The sequence below is a fragment of the Candoia aspera genome, chromosome 3, assembly GCF_035149785.1.
Source record: "Candoia aspera isolate rCanAsp1 chromosome 3, rCanAsp1.hap2, whole genome shotgun sequence".
Classification (NCBI taxonomy): Eukaryota; Metazoa; Chordata; class Lepidosauria; order Squamata; family Boidae; genus Candoia; species Candoia aspera.
The window spans coordinates 180099792-180118996 of record NC_086155.1 but is presented as its reverse complement, the minus strand read 5'-3'; positions in this window follow the sequence as shown (position 1 = coordinate 180118996).

Below are 19205 nucleotides of genomic sequence, written 5' to 3'. Positions count from 1 at the left end.
AAATTTTTGAATTGATCTCCTATGATTTATTTATATAACAGAAGTGGTTCCAGGCTGGTCCAAAAAGGGTAACTCTAATTCAGTTGTCACCCAGTTTTGAATGGTATAAAAATCCCTTTTGGCCTCACACTGTTATCGTATTGATGCCCAAATGCCCATATTCATTCATTTAGTATTTAATATACTGAAAGTAAAAAGCAGTGGAAAAATGTCAAAGGCGGGCAAATGTCAAAAATATCAAAGCTCTCCTGTTTCTAACTCTGATAATAAACGATATGCATTCTTGGAATAGTTTGATTGTATTAACAGATGCATTTGTCTTTTAACTTGGTGATGCTATCGTTTTCCCTCCAAATGTCATGCTAATATTCTCCCCTGTTACATTCCACTTGCTTCTTCTAAACAAAACAAATTGTCAGAACTGGGAAATGCTGATCTGGTGAACAGTCTTCTGACATTATAATATAACATTTGCAAAATTAGTATAATTTAATCTGCCAATGGCCTTGTTTTTCAAAAAACACCTGGAACAAGCCAGCACGCAGATATACAAAATACATTCATCCATTTGCAAGCAGGCAAATTCCCATATACAGTCACATAGTATTACTAGATAGTATCCTACATATACTGTACCTTCCAGCTTCCACATCCTTTTAACTGGAGATGCCTGGGATTGATTGATCTGCACTCAAGTGTACACTGGATGACTAAAGCACCCTCAACTCATTTCAGACGGCTTCATGTCTAAGGTGGGACTAGAACTTAGGGTCTCCTGGTTTCTAGTCTGGTGCCTTAACCACTACACCAAACTGGCTCTCCATACCCTTTTAGGGCTTGTTATTAATATTTTAGGAAAAGATGCTGTGGCAATAACTCTATTTTTTATTTTTTTTAAAAACAGAGTTATGCTTAGTAGATATAGTTCAACATAAAAGATTGTTTATGCATGTGGATTTTAAAGGCAGAAGCATTTCACAACTCAGCAATTAGTTTTATTAAGAACATATTAGTATGTTGAAGGTGTCAAGGAAATAGATTTTCTCTGTGTATGCTGATGTTCAGAAGATGCTCCTTGAAGGCACAGACAATAATTCATTAGCAGAGATGGAGCAGAAATGCATGTCTAAAATGCACAGCCAGTTTTCTTCACTGAAATGAAGAGTGATTCTGGCATGGAGTTTTTCCATATGCACATCTGAGTTTCTGGGATTGTAAACAAACACCCAGTTGTACCACTGGCTTCAGTAAGGCCTAAGTGCATTTAACTTGTGTTAAATTGCAATGCTATCAGTAGAAATCAGAAATCAATTTTACTGTTATGGGAACTTCATATGCAGTAAGTAAAGTTTTACTTATTTTTATAACTGCTCCTCTGGATACATTTTGAGAGTTTAATAGAACAACCTAGGCAGTTATTTAGTGTCATTTTCAAAAAATCCTGTACAAATAATTGTACTTTTGCTACAGTTCTAGCTCTCTCTACTGACTAACTAAGGATTGGTGATAAATGCAATGAAAGTCCCTTCAATATTTACTATAATATATCTACGTCTGTTGTGATGCAGTTTAGCAAACCTGTTTTCCCAATATTGTTCATTGAACATTTCTAGCCAATTTAACAGTTGGCTGCTGAAAGCACAGTAGGCACTTGCATTTATTGACTGTAAATAAATCCAACTCTTATGTAAATACATTAGAGCATAGAGGTCTTATTCAAGACTAAATTTCGGCAATAGAAAATAAAAGATTCATTTGTTTATTGCAAATTCTTCTCCCTACCTCAGCAGCAGATAAATTCATATTCTTTACTTTATAAAACAACTTTTAATATTATTTTAGAAATGAACACATTTTTAGAAGCTTAATTGTATGGGCTAAATATAATAAACAGCTTATCAAAATGTACTGTCATTTTCTTAATTTTACAATTTTTCAAACAGCTGTCTATATAAACCAGAAGATACACTTTGGTGGTGCCTTTCTTCAAAGTATAATAGCTTTAAATGCTAATAAAAGGAAGCAGATTAAATGTAAATAAAAGTTCAGTGGAATTAATACACACTACGCTATTGTGGATAGCATTGCTGCTGGTGACCTGATCCTGGAATTCCCATCAGCCCAGATATGGACAAGGGGTCATTCAGGACTCTTCTCCCATACTGGTGACATGTAACCTTTTGACCAACACAAGCACACATCACTTTCAGAATGAGAAAGGAAAATGCATGTGAGAGAAGGTTTTGGGTCTGGCATGCAGCTATAGGTAAAGGTAAAGATTTCCCTTGACGTAAAGTCCAGTCGTGTCCGACTCTAGGGGGCGGTGCTCATCTCCGTTTCTAAGCCTTAGAGCCGGCGTTGTCCCTAGGGACACTTCCGGGTCATGTGGCCAGCATGACTCACGGAACGCCGTTACCTTCCCGCCGAAGCGGTACCAATTAATCTACTCACATTTGCATGTTTTCGAACTGCTTGGTGTGCAGGAGCTGGGACTAGCAACGGGAGCTCACCCGCCGTGCGGTTTCGAACCGCCGACCTTCCGATCGACAGCTCAGCAGTTTAACCCGCAGCGCCACCGCGTCCCTGATGCATGCAGCTATACTCTCATTGCAATTCCGCCTTACCCCTCTTTTCACAGGACAGCAAAGCCAGTTACCAAGATATATAAGTGGTTTAATACCTTTTCTTATATTTACCCATTTTCAAATGAGGTTCAAAGAGGTTCAGAGAGAAGGGGAAAATGTCTGCTTTCTGAAGATTAGAATTGAAAGTGAAGCAACACAATGTATGGGATAAAAAAGTATTGTGCCTAATTTAAAAGCTATTCACAGTCAGCCTGGTATATATATTTAGTAAAACCAAAATTCACAGCCTAAAAGCAGCTTGGTTTTCCATAGGCTTCAATCCAAGAATTTTTGCTAAACTGAAGCATGCTTCATTTCAAATGTGTTAATGAATTTTAAAGTGTGTTCAGAGTGATTTCACATACTGTTAATTGTGTATACAATTTCAAAAATAATTCCAATTTCCATTATGCTGATATGGACTAACAAAGTACATGTTAAGTGATTTCCAACACTAATCAACACTATTTTCACTTACAAGTAGTCCTACACAATGAGTGTTGCAATGTCGATTTGACTTGAACATAATGCTAAAATCAACTGTTGTAAACCTATCTATTCACCCTTTACATGTATACATAAAATAAAACTATGGCTAAAAACAGTAAATACACTGTAATTCCAGGGATTGTTATGCAATCAAATTGTATTTTTGGATAACTGAAAAAATCTGCATTTTAAAAAGCACTGAAACAACTTTCCACACTTGTGTATGTGTACGTGTGTGTGTGTGTGTGTGTGAGAGAGAGAGAGAGAGCTGACACACACTTAATTTGAGTGTGATGGCTGTATAAAATAACTGTCAAAATGATAACTAGTTTTAGCTAATGTGCAAATTAGGCAATAGTTTTAGATTAACCAGTTAGACGAAGCTTGGCCACCCAAGAGGCAAGGTGAAAAATTTGCCATTGTGATAGAGTAGGAAAGGTAATAAATGACTCTCAGTCCACCCCAATCCACAGCCCAGAGGCCATCTGCAGCCACCATCATCAGCGGAATTTCTGCAGCACTTACTACTGTCTTGTGGAGTCCTTGGTGCTCTCTGAGCCTTGTTGTTTTCCTGCAGACGTTTCATTGCCAGACTACGCAACATCTTCAGTGCGAAAAGGGAGTGGGCCTTGCTCTCTGTTTATATACCGTGGCTTGCCCTGCTTGTGTTGGTGGAGGTGTTGTTCTCTTCTTGGGAGTTCCTTCATTGGACTATTGCTTGCTGCTTGGTTGATTGATTAATAGTTCCTTGATTAGGGTGTATTGTGCTGTTTGATGGTTCATCTGGTGTTAATCCTAGTGTTGATTTTTGCATATCTGGGTGTTGATTGCTGGCAGGGGAGTGTACTGGTCTTTTGGCTTTTCTATTGTCTCTTTTGAATGGTATGTAAATGTTGTTTACCTCTATGTGTCTATTGATGGCTGCTTTGTCTGAGTGCCAGGCTTCCAGGAATTCTCTGGCGTTTTTGGATTTGGCTTGGTTTAGGATGCTCACAGTTTCCCAGTTGAAAGTATGGTTAAGTCTGTCCATGTGTTGTGAGATTTCATCATGTCTTCTGACTGCTAGTTGGTGTTCGGGGATGTGCTCTGCTAGTCTTCTGCCTGTCTGTCCTACATAGTGGCTGCTACAGTCCTTAGACTGTATGTTGTAAATAACTCCTGTTTTTTCTTCTTGGGCTACTGGTTCTTTTGGGTTACTTCAGATGTTTTGAAGAGTTTTAGTTGGTTTATGTGCTACGGTGATGCCATGCGGTTGTAACGGTCTGTTGGTAGTTTCCAAGACATTTGTGATGTATGGCAGTGTTAGCCGTTTCATAGCTTCTGTTGGTTGGGTTGTAGTGGGTTGAGTGTTCAGGCACTTTTTGATGAAGTTGAGGGGGTATCCATTTTGCTGGAATATGCTGTATAGGTGATCTGTTCCCTTTTTCTGGAGTTCTGGGTTGCTGCAGTGCATGAGTGCTCCTCTGAATAATGTTCTTACATAGCTCCCCTTGTGGGAGGTTGGGTAATGGAGAAGAGAACAATACCTCCACCAACACAAGCTGGACAAACCATGGTATATAAACAGAGAGCAAGGCCCACTCCCTTTTCGCACTGAAGATGTTGCCTAGTCTGGCAATGAAATGTCTGCAAGAAAACAACAAGGCACAGAGAGCACCAAGGATTCCACAGTCAACCCTGAGCTACAAATGTTTGCTTCGATTGGTACTACTGCCTTGCTCTGAAGATCCTGAAAGTGAGAGTCTACACTCCAAAAGTGTCCCACTGTATCAAAGTATTTCAGACCATTGCTCATCTGTTGATCTTAAACACAATAGAAACTTGCAAGTGCACATGCTCAAGCTTGTTCTCCCCAAGCATGTTCATTTTCAGCCTGAATCAAAACATTTAAGGAGGACCAACTCAAGCTGGCCTGTTTGGCAGAGGACAGAAGTTAACTGGAAACAAAGATCACCAAGGGATAGATTTAGAATATATCTTTAACAAAGTGCAGCTCCTAGTCCACCTACTGAAAATCTATTGAGAATTCTTTTCTCAAACCATTGAGAAAGTCCAGCTAATAGAGTGTAAGGATGGAAAACCCAGAAATGGCTAATTGCAACTGGGTGTTCCACTCTTACACATAGTTGAGAATGAGGGAAGGATGAGAGACAGTGAAAGAACAATGGGCGAGAAGGGAACAACCAGCAATGGTCCCACCAGCAACAGAAGATGGGGGAAGCTATCATGAAGTAAACTGTCAGCACAAAAGGAGGCCACCAAGAACTCTGAGAGGAAGGGGCGGGCCGTGGAAAATGCAGGAAGCTTAAAGAGGGAGGCGGGAGGAAGTAGAACCCAGTCATGGGTTTAGCGGAGTAAGATACAGATCTAATAAAGAACTCCACATATCCCTAGTGGCTTGTGATGTGAGTTTCTGGGCTTAGATCTTAAGATTGAATTTCTCACATAGAGTTTACAATAAATAACTTTTAGTCTGGTCAGTGAAATGCCTCACATGTCTGGAAAAAGAAGGAGTGCTGAGCCAAACTTGTAGAAGAAAATGCATGAAAGCTCATTATATGCAACCTACTGACTATGAAAAGACAGAGGCAGAATTGTCTGTACAATCTATCATGACAAGTGGACCTACAGACACTTCATGTCTGAAGGGTTTGGTAGCAAAAGAAGAAACACACCCTGAAATCCCTGGGACAAAAGGAACATGCCCCCGAAGGTACATGTATTAATGAAGGAGGATTCTAGTCTCCAGGGTGCACAGAATTAACACTAGATCCACTGGACACTGAACAATGACTGAAGGTATTGTCACTCATTGGTAATTTACTCATACATGCCATATTGCCATCTTTGACTATAAATACTAATCAGGCAGCTAGAAATGTAAGAAGCTTAAACAAATGGAAAGAAAATCAGCTAAAACACTGCCATCATCCTTCAAAGCAGCCACAGTATTTTGTGGGGGCAGGGAAAAGAGCCATCAACTATGTTATATTTATACTGAGCTTATACACATAGCGTCTGGATACGGTAGGATCAGTTCTTCCTAGTAGGTTATCACGAGTCTCTAGATGATCCTAAGCTTGGGGGGATCTTAGCTATTATCTCTGCTGTACGAAAAAATATGTAAGAGGCAAAACAAAGTTATATTTCAATCTTTCCATTTTTTTAAAAAAGGGATTTGATAAAGATTTATGAGGAGGCTGATACTGAAATGAGTTAAGTATACAACACTTTGAAGAAATATTTTTTTTAAAAAATCTTAGCTTTACAAGCCACATCTATACACATCTTCTAGTCTGAGACTTATTCTACTTTGGTCTACATCTTTTATACACTGATATGTGATTGTATAAACAGGCAGCTCAAGAGTCTTGCACTGTGTTCATTTCGACTGTAGCAAAATGCCTGCCATCTGTTTCACTCTTCTAAATAAAAGTTTTATTGTATGGGAAAAGCTCTGAACTCTTAGTCCCTTTTTTAGAAATTAACTTGGCACTTAGTGAAAAAAAGGAAAAGCAGCAAATTTTTGGAGTTTGCACAATAAAAGGAACTGGGCAAGAAACCAAATTTCTTCTGTTGCACTAAGCAAAATTGGAGCAGGGGGAAGGGCTACTGAAAAGATTATCCAGCCTCCTCCTTTTTCACACATGCATTGCTTCATTTATAATTTTGATCTTCAGGAATGAACTATTTAAGGAGGGCACTGGTAATCTGGCTGACACTTAATTTACTCTCTTTTGGCCTGAATCAGAAAAATTAGGGACGACTAAGTCAGGCTGGCCAGTTTGGCAGAGGACAGAATTTAATTGGAAACAAAAGTCACCAAGGTTTAAGTCTAGAATACTTCTTCAACAAAGTGATGGTCAACGTAACTAAAAATACCATGCAGGATATACGCTGTGTAAAAATGGAGAAATCCCTCCCCCCTTTCAAAGAGGGTGAATGGAAGTCATGTAAATACCCATACATGGGGGCATGATATAATATAACATTTGTATCTCTCTGCTCTGAAAGCTTAAGGGAAGGTGGGCCATCTATTTATTTTTATCCATTCATTCATGTCCGATTCTTGGAGACTGCCTGGACAAGTCCCTGCAGTTTTCTTGGCAGGTTTTTCAGAAGTGGCTTGCCATTGCCTTCTTCATAGGGCTGAGAGAGAGTGACTGGCCCAAAGTCACCCAGCTGGCTTTGTGCCTAAGGCGGGACTAAAACTCATGGTCTCCCAGTTTCTAGACTGATGCCTTAACCACTGCGCCAAACTGGCTCTATGGAACAGTCCTTATATACCATTCTAATAGTCTCTAAGACCATGATTCTCAAACTCTGGTCTACCAAATTTCCCCATGTTTACCTGCCACGTCCACTTGCTACTTCCCCATATGCATTCCAGACCCCACTGCTCACTCCCTCAGCCCTGCCTCCTCACATGTACCACCAGTGATCTGGCCAGAGACCATTCCCCACCGCAGCCCCTTTCCCCCTCTCCACTGACCATCAGCTGGTGTCAGGCCCAGCCCAAGAATGACAAAGAATCAATCCAGCCAAACTTCAGTTCTTTATTTGCTTACACCATACAGACAGAATCTTGCCAGACTACAGCTACTCTACCTAACCTAAGGGGAAATAACCTGGGAAGGCTCTAGGGTGGGGCTATTCTGAACCTCTTGGTCTTCCCACATTCCATTTCTGGACTGTGTCTCCTCTTACCTTGTCCTCCTCCTTGGAATGTGCTCCTTCCTTCCTGAGAACCAGCAGCATTACTGAAGTCCATCACATCTGGCCAGACCAGAGTCACTTCCCATCTCAGCCTAATCAGCTGGTTCATGAAAAGGGGATCAGGGGCTGATAACTGGTGTACTGAAAAGGACAAGTGAAAATACAAACAGCAACAGGATGTGAGCACCAAAATTCAGAAAACTGGCAAGAGGGAACAGCTCTTGAGTGCAGTTACAGTAAGTCCATATGTGTAGTGCTAAGAGGAACTGTGATCATGCAGAAACAAATCAAAAGAAAAGTACAAATATGAACCACAGTGTTAAATATCTAAGAATGGGATTACCTTGGGGTGGAGATCCATTTGCACAGCTCCTTAGTACGTACAGATTTTTTTTCTTTGATCTTTTTTATTATACATTAAGGATGATAAAATGAAGGCAAGGAGTAGGAATAAAAAGCAATATATAAATGAATCAATGAGGGATTTTAAAATGTCATGGAGATTATAATTATTCAGTATAACATTAGTTGTAAATAACTGAATATATTATATTACTTCAACAGACTAAAAATTGCCATTAAACTCAAAATTTTATTATTTATTTAGCATATGGCATACCTTTCCAGGGAGTCTACAATGTTTACACATGGTAGTTGTTCTGGAGCCGACAGTTGTTAGTTCTTTGTTGCACTGGTGCACCACAAGCGGGCGAACTAGCTTCTCACCAGCTGGCCTGCAGCATTCTTTAGGGAAGTCAGCTCACCTGGGCTTTTTCTCCACTGGTCCTCCACCACTCCTGTCCAGGCAGATCCAGTGCCGGTTCCTGCTCCCCACGCAGAGCACCACCAGCATTTCCCCCCACCAAAATGGGGGTACCTATATTATCTACTCGCAGATGGTATGCTTTCGATCTGCTAGGTGAGCAGGAGCTAGGGACAGAATGACCGGAGCTCACTTCCATGACGCGGAGCTGGGCTTAAGTTAGTGTCTAGGAACGATCTCCAGTTTAAACTGAATTCTGTGTCAGACTTACTTTCAAGGAATATTTAAGACATCAAAGTATATTCCTACAAATCAGCACTCTTCCATAGAGGGGATCAAGCAACCTTTCCACTAAAAAACATATAATATCCTTGCAACAGTTAGTATACATAAAGCTAATTCAGTATACCCTGAAGGGATATATGGTTTAGTAACGTTTATTGCAGGTTAAAATTTCAAAACTTGTTTCATTCTGTTGTTGTTTATTCATTTAGTCGCTTCTGACTCTTCGCGACTTCATGGACCAGCCCACGCCAGAGCTTCCTGTCGGTTGTCAACACCCCCAGCTCCCCCAGGGATGAGTCTGTCACCTCTAGAATATCATCCATCCACCTTGCCCTTGGTCGGCCCCTCTTCCTTTTGCCCTCCACTCTCCCTAGCACCATCGTCTTCTCCAGGGTGTTCTGTCTTCTCATTATGTGGCCAAAGTATTTCAGTTTTGCCTTTAATATCATTCCCTCAAGTGAGCAGTCTGGCCTTATTTCCTGGAGTATTGTTTCATTCTAGTATAGATGATTTCCGGAATTGTTGAACAGTACAGCATTGCCACCCAATATGAAAAAAACGATCTGACCTGGTCATTACAGCTCCAGCAATTTTTAGAAAATGAATTGCTCATTTTAGTAAATAGTCCTAACTAATATATTAATGACAAAACATCTTAAATCAATTTTCTTTAAGTATAATATTTTGAGTAAATTTAATGTTCTACTTCCATTGAAATTCTCATTGGTACTTACAGATTTCTACTGAGGAACATTCTTGACTACCACGTTTAGGCCAAGAGGCATTTGTGTGTATTTATAAAGCTTTTATGCCGCTTCTATCTTATCAGACACAAAGCAATTGTTATGGCACAGTGCACATAAAACCATTTAATTTAATGTATTTATTTATTTGATTCATATCTCTTCAGGAACTCAGGGTGGAATATTGAATGATTGATTGATTGATTGTGATTTATTTATTTCTGGGAAGTTAACATAAAACAGAAAAGCAACAACAACATAAAATACATACCACTGGCCAAGATTTTAAGAAAACAGTAGACAACAATTAGAAAAAAACATCTTCAGGACCTTGCAAAAAGCTGGCAGAGACCAGACCATTCTCTCTGGGGGGAGAATGATGTTCCAAATGGCAGGCCCACAACAGAAAAGGCCCACTTCCTGGGTCCCACAAGATGGCACTCCGTAACTGACAGGAGACATTGCATGCCTCTCCTGCACGATCTGATGGGACAGGTAGAAATGATTAGGAATCATAGCATTCCGTTGTCCCATTTTTCCCCAACCACCACCCTGTGATGTAGGTTGGGCTGAAAGAGAGTGACTGGCCCAAAGTCACCCAGTGAGCTGCTGTGATTGCAGATCAACTTCCCAGTAACAGTTCAACACCACTTTAACAGTTACCCCACACTGGTTCTCTTATGAATTCTGTGGGTTTATTTGTCCTGACTGTCCCTACATTTGGTTTTAACAGATGACCCAAAGTTATATTGTTCAGAGAGGGGGAAAAAAACTTTTCATATTTTCCATTAAGTATGTAAATATGTGTGTGTGTGTGTGTACTTGTACATAGATAAGTAGGCAGGCTAACAGTGTGATAGACACACGGTCAAATAGACTTCCTTTACCCATGTTTCTTTCAAATTACAGAGATTCTTGGGGTTGAATATCTTCCCAGTTTAGAATGTAGCAATTTATTTCCAGTCCGTTTCCTGTTCTTTAACCAGTTGCCATGAGAACCCTTGGCTTCTTATTCTGTGGCTCTTGAATTTCCTTGGGAGACTTTGCTGACTCTGTCAATATCAGCTGAATGGTCTTCTATACATACTTGTTGACACCTACAAAAAAGCTTAGGAAGTTAGTAAGACACAATATAACTTTGGCAGAAGCCCTGCTGTTTTTTCAGCAAGGTCATTCTTTTCTCTTTTTTCTTTAATAATGTTGTTTGTATATATGCCTTTGAGCAGTGTTGACTCCTGGCGACTGCCTGGACTAGTCGTATCAGTGAATTTGGAGTTTTGAAGTCTTGTAAGTTAGAGACCAAGAATAAGAAATTGTGAGTATGTGTACCCAAATTTCACTTTTAAATCCTTGAGAAATACTGGTGCGTTAAGTGGATTTCCTGAGTTTCCCCGGAGCATTTATCAGAAGACATCTGTTATTATAATTTCAGCAGTAACAATTGAGCTAAACTGTATTTGTATTATATAAAATTAATGGCACATTATTAAATATAATTGTTTCTTTTCTCCTGAGATAGCAAGTATTTATATGGTGAATCCTTGTCTTTTAAGCAGTGTTTTTAAATGTGATTAAAGAACCTTTCTCATTAAAGCCATCTTGGAACTTTCTCATAAATTCTGTTCTAACAAAATATATTATGTTGTGGTAAAAATCACTTACCAAGAAAACCAAGAAACTGGAGCAGACCCAAGCAATATTTTTATTAGTCCAAAGCCTTTTTACTTTTTTCCTCCCATTTTATTATTTCTTATAGCAAGATTACAAAAAATAAACAATAAAGGAAACATCAAAATGCTAAACAAAAGCAACACCACACACAAAAGAACCCTAAAAAGAATGAAGAAACAGAAGAGAATGAAAAAAACCCAAAAGATTAAAATAAAGCGGAAAAATGAAAAAAGTATCGATACAAAAATCCAAAGTATATATATTAAGCATACATAAATCACTGGTTTACAAAAATAACTTATAATAATATGTTGTTATCAAATAGAAAAAAAAATTAAAAATATCTAAGAGTACTACTCTGTTGTTATACAATATCATACAATCTATACCAAAGATGAACATTCTGTGTCATTTTCTGATTAGCTGAACATACTGCCGTTTCCAAAACGGATAAATTGCACATTCCCAAAAGAAAATCTCTAATGTCTGGAATAGTATCGCTTTTCCAATGTCTCAGAATAATTCTTTTAGCAACCCCCCATGCCTAATAGAACTTACAATTCCTCAAAGACAGTCAGATTCCTTCCCTTCAAATACATTCTTTGGGGAGTCCAGTAAATCAAAATACAATTTTGCGATGAATCAATTTTAGCTTCAAATCCATCAATACCACTTCGCTTCTTTAAGGACTTGCAAGCACTGACGTAGCATTAACAGAAATTCTAATTCTTTAGTCCATAACTGATAAAACCGATTAGTATCAACTTTTTAAATGTTCTTTACCTTTTGGTAAAGATACATTGTGAGTTGAAGTTCTATCACATATTCCATCAGATAAGCACCACAGGTTCCTCTGAAGTGGCCAAGGGGTCTGGCCCAGATTGGGTGGTCAAAGCATGCTTAAATTGAAAATTTGGCCACTGTTGTGAAGTAGGGAGACCAAATCCAGTTTGAAGCCAAGAAAAATCCTTAAGGTAATCATTACATAACAGCAGATTTAAAGTCACAATCTTGCCTTCTGCCCATACTTTGCAATAAAATATTTTATCACCTATTTTTTTAGCATAGAATTCTTTCAGAGTTAAATAGTCATTAGTCTCAACATCAAAATCCAATCCATGCCCCAACAAAGCCCAAAGATTTCTTGAGATAGGCACTCCTAGAAATAGAACACCTTTTCTGTGGCATGTTGATCTAAGAACTTGATATGACCATAATGGGAATACGTAATAATTTTCAACAAGAAATTCCAAAGCTAACAGCTTACAGTGAGTCATTGGTCTCTTGAACCCAGAAGTGCCAAGAGTAAGAGCCACAAGGTTACAAAGATCTTGTATCAGTGTTTCTCAACCTAGGCAACTTTAAGATGTGTGGACTTCAATTCCCAGAATTCTCCAGCCAGCCACTGTCTTATATAATAAATTGATCAAAGACAGCATGAGCATGTGCACACAACTAGCAGAATATCCCAAATAAGAATTGCTTTAGCACTGACAAAGAAACAAGGGAACAAAACCACAGCGTATCCTTCATGGTGTGAAACCATTACAAACACATTTCTATAACTGCAACTTGGCAGCTTTGATATGTAAATTGAGCCAAGGCCCTGACTATTACTCTAATAAGCTGACCCTCCATTTATAGCAGGAAGAGATACGAAGATATGGCAGCATATATCCTTGAGTCCTGCCTTCTCTCAAGGCATAAACTCTGTGACCAGTGTGTCATTGAAAAACACATCTGTCGGCACAATAATAAAATTCCATTCTTAAGGATGTTACATGAGAAACACAGAGAAGGTCATCTATGAAAGTAAGGAAACATTTTTTTTTTTTTTGCCATTCAATCATGTCCAATTCTCGGAGACTGCCTGGGCTAGTCCCTGCAGTTTTCTTGGCAAGGTTTTTCAGAAGTGGTTTGCCATTGCCTCCTTCCTAGGGCTGAGAGAAAGTGACTGGCCCAAGGTCACCCAGCTGGCTTTGTGCCCAAGACAGGACTAGAACTCACTGTCTCCCAGTTTCTAGCCTGGTGCCTTAACTATTACACCAAACTGGGTCTCAAGAAAACATATAGTTATACTATCCTTATATAGGTAAACATACAAATAAATTGAACCACAGTTCTTATTCCAACCCATCACAATTAGAAACCTCTAAACTTTTAGTATCTATGAATCGCTCATCCCATGTTAATCCTTCAGTCCAGTATCGTCCTTTCCCTACAATAGGAGGGTATCATAATCGGAGCCTAGTGGGCATGCTGCATGCTCAGTTGGACAAGTACAGTTATCACCAGAGGCTCCTGCCACTATTCTAACCTTCATGATACTTGGGAAGGTCCACTTTTCTAAAGAGATAAGCATCCATCTTGCCATCACAAGAAAAAAAATGCTTAAAAATTAATTGGGAAATAGAGCTGTGCAAAGCTTTAAAAGGAGGTACTACATGTTAACAAGAGAGTAGTGTGTTTGCACAAACCAACAATTTCAGACACTTTGCAAAGATGTATTAGGAAGAGCCTTTTTCCAGACAATGTGTACAATTATTATTATGAAATCATTCAATGGCTAAAACCACTAGAAAGCAAAAGCAAGCTAGTTTTTCACTGATCAAGAAATTTCACAGAAAAATACCTGCATGTTTTATCTTTCATGTTGGGTTTCAGAAGAATGAAAGACTTAAAAAAAAAAGTTGGGCATCCTTGGAATCCCCCATAATACTGAACAAGGCAACTGTCCCCTCCCTGCACACTTAAAGAAATCCATGATCCTGTGCTATTAGTTCTTTCGGAAGTTGGATTTCTTTCCTTTAAGACAAGTAATGGAGCATGAAGATGCTTTTGGAGCTAAAATACTAATTATTTTATTACTCCTTTGCCATTGTTTGATGTTAGCAGTCTTTAGAACAAAGAAGTAAGATGGATAGATATAAATCAATCAGTCTTAACAATTGTGATTAAATCACTGGAGGCCATGCCATTAACAGGACAGAAAACCTTTATCCCCCAAATTACCTTTCTTCTTGATACTTTTTTCCATCCTCATAATGTGTGCACTAGAGCATCACAAGAGACCATGAGAACCAAGACATAATCCTAAAGATGGTTGGATTTAAGATTTACAATCTATCATTGACCACATTTTAAAGGTTTTTAGGGGCATTCCAATTTAAAATGTTACATATCCTGGAAAACTAGATTTCCCCCCTCCCCCAAGCAATTAAAATAGAGTTGTCTTAGAATCTTTGAGATTATGGAAATAGAGGCAAATAAGGATACATTTGCTGTCTTTGGGAAGAGGGGTGTCTTAAATTCAGGTTTAGAAGAATCATAAAATCCTATAATTGGGAGGGGGATTTACACCATCAAGTTCAATCCACTGCAGGAATCTAAATTAAAGCTTCCTAGACAGATGGCTATCTAGTCTCTGCTTGAACACATCCAATGAATATGAGCCCATCACCTCTCTGGGTAATTAGTTTCACTGTCAAATTGCTAGAATGATTTTTATAACATTCAATTGGTTGTTTTCTTTTAGGGTGAAACTTGTATTTATCGCTACAAATAACTTCTGAATTTAGTGGAACAGATGTACTCAATGAGCTGCCAATGCTCAAGTCAACTAATCGCTATGACTAAACTGAGATTAAAATAAAGAATGTGCTGGATTCAAATGATACAGCTAGTGAAATGCAAGTTTGGGAAAATGGGTAGGTGCCAACTGTGAAACTTGAAATCTGAACATCTTTAGAGTGGCATAAATTTCCAAACTCTCTTTAAATCCATTCAACATGATGGAATGGATGTTACCTGAACTAAATTACAACCTATGACTGGCCAACTTTGTCTGGGTTCAGAAGCTAAACAGGTGTGGGCCTGGTTATTACTGGATTGAAGGATTAACAGGGAATACCAGAGATGTAGGTTAAGCTGGGACACTGAAAAACATCCTGGAACAAGGAAAGGAAAGGAAAGGAAAGGAAAGGAAAGGAAAGGAAAGGAAAGGAAAGGAAAGGAAAGGAAAGGAAAGGAAAGGAAAGGAAAGGAAAGGAAAGGAAAGGAAAGGAAAGGAAAGTTATTTGGTCTATTGAGCCAGTTTGGTCTAGTGGTAAAGGCAATGGGCTAGAAACCAGGAGTCTGTGGGTTCTAGTCCCACCTTAGGCATGAAAGCCGGCTGGGTGACCTTGGGCCAGTCACTCTCTCTCAGCCCAACTCACCTCACAGGGTTGCTGTTGTGGGGAAAAAGGAGGAGGTATTAGGTATGTTCCCCGCCTTGAGTTATTTATAAAAATAATAAAGGCAGGATAGAAAACAAACAAACAAACTGTATGAAAGTGACCATGGTATCACCAGAAGTCAACACTGACTTGAAGGTGACTTTGCCTTTTTATGATATTGCAATAGTTTTTTCTACATGGATAGCAAGGATAAGCCTAAAGCCCAACTTTTAGTCTATGCAACAGAAGCTTCTCCTAGGGATTCTACTGGGTTCCCTCTCATTCTTCAAATTAACAGATACGTAATTTCTTAAGTTCTGTTAGACCACAGCTATCTCTCCAGGTCCCAACCCAAAGTATTTAGCATGGATGAAAAATACAGTATATAACTTGACATGCATTTTTCAGAGTACCAACAGATTTTCTGGGCCCAGCACAGCCTGCTAAAATTTATACTAAAATTCAAACCAAAACAAAAACCAGTTTTGTCTAATGTAACTTCTCTTTCTCACATCCAGCTAGTAGACTGTATTGCTGCTTGGACCCTGCTATCTCTCACCCTCTACTGGCTCCCTCCCAAAACAAGTCACATGATGCCCAAGCCCAGCCAAGTTATCTTCTTCCCAGAGGCAAGAATTAGATATCCAACAAGAACTTCACTCCTGTGTGATATCAAAATACAATAAAAAGAAATTAGATATCTAATAATGTGCTGCACTTCCTTGACACCCAGAACAACTGAAGCCAATAAACTTGAAAAATAAGCAGTATCAAGAATCTGGCAGGCACAGCTTGCTAGTTCACCTACAACTTTCAGGAAAATAAATTAATAAAAAGATTCCATATCTAGTATCTGTAGTTCTTAAAATAACATCTGAGACTCCTTTTGGCCTGCTGACTCTGATGAAGAGTACAGGGTGCTTTCAAGAATGTCATCTGCCACCTGCATGCTTGATTCTTGGCTCCTTCATGAGGTTGGAAGAGGTATGATTAACTGGATCTGGGAGGTGATCACCATTTCCTTGTGGGAAGATGTGTAGTCTTAAAAGCTGTGGTGCACTTCTTTTTCAAAAGGCCCTCCCAGGATTCGATAGTTCTTGACAAGTGCTTCCATATGCAGCTTCCCTTTTTGGAGGAAAGTTGTTGAGAAGGTAGCATGAAGTCTGCTTCAAAATACCTGCAGGAAATATCTAGACCCTTTTCAGTCAAGAGTCAGGCCTGGGCAAGGAGCTGAAATAGCATTGGTCGCACTGGTACATGATGTTTATCAAGGCCAGAATGGGAATAGTATGTCCCTTCTGGTCCTATTAAAACTCTCATTAGCATTCAATACCATCAACCATGTTATTTTTCTGGGCCACTCGTAGGAGTTAGAAAGTAGAGGAACTGTTCTGTGGTGGTTCTGCTCATTCCTTAGTGGCTGGTTCCAGTTAGTGGTAGTACAGGATGAGTGGTTGAGCAATTAGAGTGTCTGTTATAATCTGGCATGCCACAGGTTTTAGTTGTCCCCTGTCTGCTTTTTAACATCTTCATGAAACCATTGGGAGAGGTCAACCAGGGATGCTATCGAGTTCTTGTCCTGTTGGGGTCTAGATGGAATAAAACATGCTGAATCCAAGGAGATGAAATTGCTGTTTCTCATGGCTTTGTCAGCCTGATAGTATCTCTCAAGAGGGGGCACTCTCTGAAGAAGTAGGTCAATAATTTGAATGTCCCCCTGGACTTACAGCTACTAAATTAACAGTTGGAGGCATAGGCTTTGCCCAGCTTCAACAGATGCACCAATTATGGCCCTACCTTGAGCAGGAAGATGCAAGTTGCAATAGTGACACATAAATTCACCACTACTTGGTTAGACTACTACAATGTGTTCTACATGGGGCTGCCCTTGAAGACTATTCAGAAGCTGCAGATGATGCAAAATGTAATGCCTTGTGTGTTTGTTATCTGGCATTCATCACCATGAGCACATTGTACTTGACTTCCAAATGCAATCCAGAGTGTTGGTTTTGAATCAGGATTGCCTCCTTCAGGCAGAATGACCCACCCAATAAGATCATCCTAGGAGAAACTATGGTCCCTTCCTTTTGTGAGGTACAGGAGGCAGAAGCTCACAGGCTCCACTTTTCAGTTGTGGGCTTGTTTTGTGGGCAGCCTCCCACCTGGGGTTCTACCTTCTAGAAATAGGTTAAGACTGAACTTTTAGGAGGGTATTTGGAGTTAACTAATTGATAACATCTGCCATTGTCATAGGTGAAAGCACTATCTATACATTGCTTATCATAATAATGTATTGATGTTTACTGTGGACACTTTACAGTTAATATGTTAATTATTGATCCTGACATTTTAAGATACAAACTGCAAAGAAATGACTGTAAATCCAGTAATATAAAAATCTAACAAATACGTGTATTTCTTAGCTGTTCCAATAAGACTGATCTTCTAAGTCTGCAATCTTAAGCACGCACAATAGGAAAGAAGCTCCATTACTTCCATGCACCAATGCACACTGAGCGCACTTCTTAGTCTGGTGATCATTCCATTCTCATCACCTTAATTTTATCAATACTTTAAAGTGACGTAAATAATCATAAAAGGTTTTATGGCAGAGGATGCAAACATGTTTGTCTTATTTTGGAGATATTCTCTGAAATCTCCCTTGCTGCCAGCATTCTAACAGTCTCAGCATATGCCTTTCGTCTTCTTGGCACTGCTGTTTGGGCTCATGTTATTGTAAGCTCACTCCCAGATGTGGCGCCAAAAACTAGTGCACTCTATAAAAGTAACTGACAGCTCAGATGTGTAGCTTAGTGGAGGCCTGGAGAAGTTACACCAATGAGAAGCTGGCTTTTTCACAGAGCCACACATGTTTACAGTCTGCATTCTGCCGGTAGCAGGAACGGTCTAACTGAAAAGCCGTAATGGATTCATAGCAGGAATTAGGATTAATTTCTTTTGATATCTCAGACAATCCAATCTCTCTGTTCAGAGAGCTGCAGCACAACACAGTGAAATAGTGTCCAATTGAAATAAAGTCTCATTTGAATGAAACTCCTGTATCTGACTGAAATGCCATGGGAATGCCCCAGGAAATAATGAAATGAGACTTTTTTAAGGCAGAAATGTCTAATATCATATTCATATCATTTTTGCTGAACATGAATTACCATATGAAAAAGCCAGTACTTACAAAACATTGTCCATCAGGATAATATTTTGGAACATATTGCATTAATTGCAACCTGTATCTCACTGAAATATTGCTATTATTCTGATAACATCAAGATATTGATAACTTCTTGCCTGTCCTCATAAGAATAAAAAAGCCAGACAGGGTTGCTCAGAAATTGGAAAATATTTCCACAGCACATCTTTACCAAATTACAGCTAACTAATGGTGCACCATATATCCTGAACCTGGTACCCTCCAGATGTGTCACATTCCAATTTCTATCATGTAGTCTACGTGGTCATATTGGCTAAAATAATGGCAGATGGAAGGCTGGGCAAGTAACTAGGAAGTTGGTTTATATTTACAGCTGCTGTGTCTTTGGGGTGAAGCATGTGAGCATTGCTTGCATGGGAATCTCCAATGAAAGGCTGTACGAAGGGTCATAAAATATTTTTGTCCATATGACTCTGTCAAAAGGATGCAACCCATGAAGTATCTCAGAGGCTTGTTTACTGAAAGGTAGTT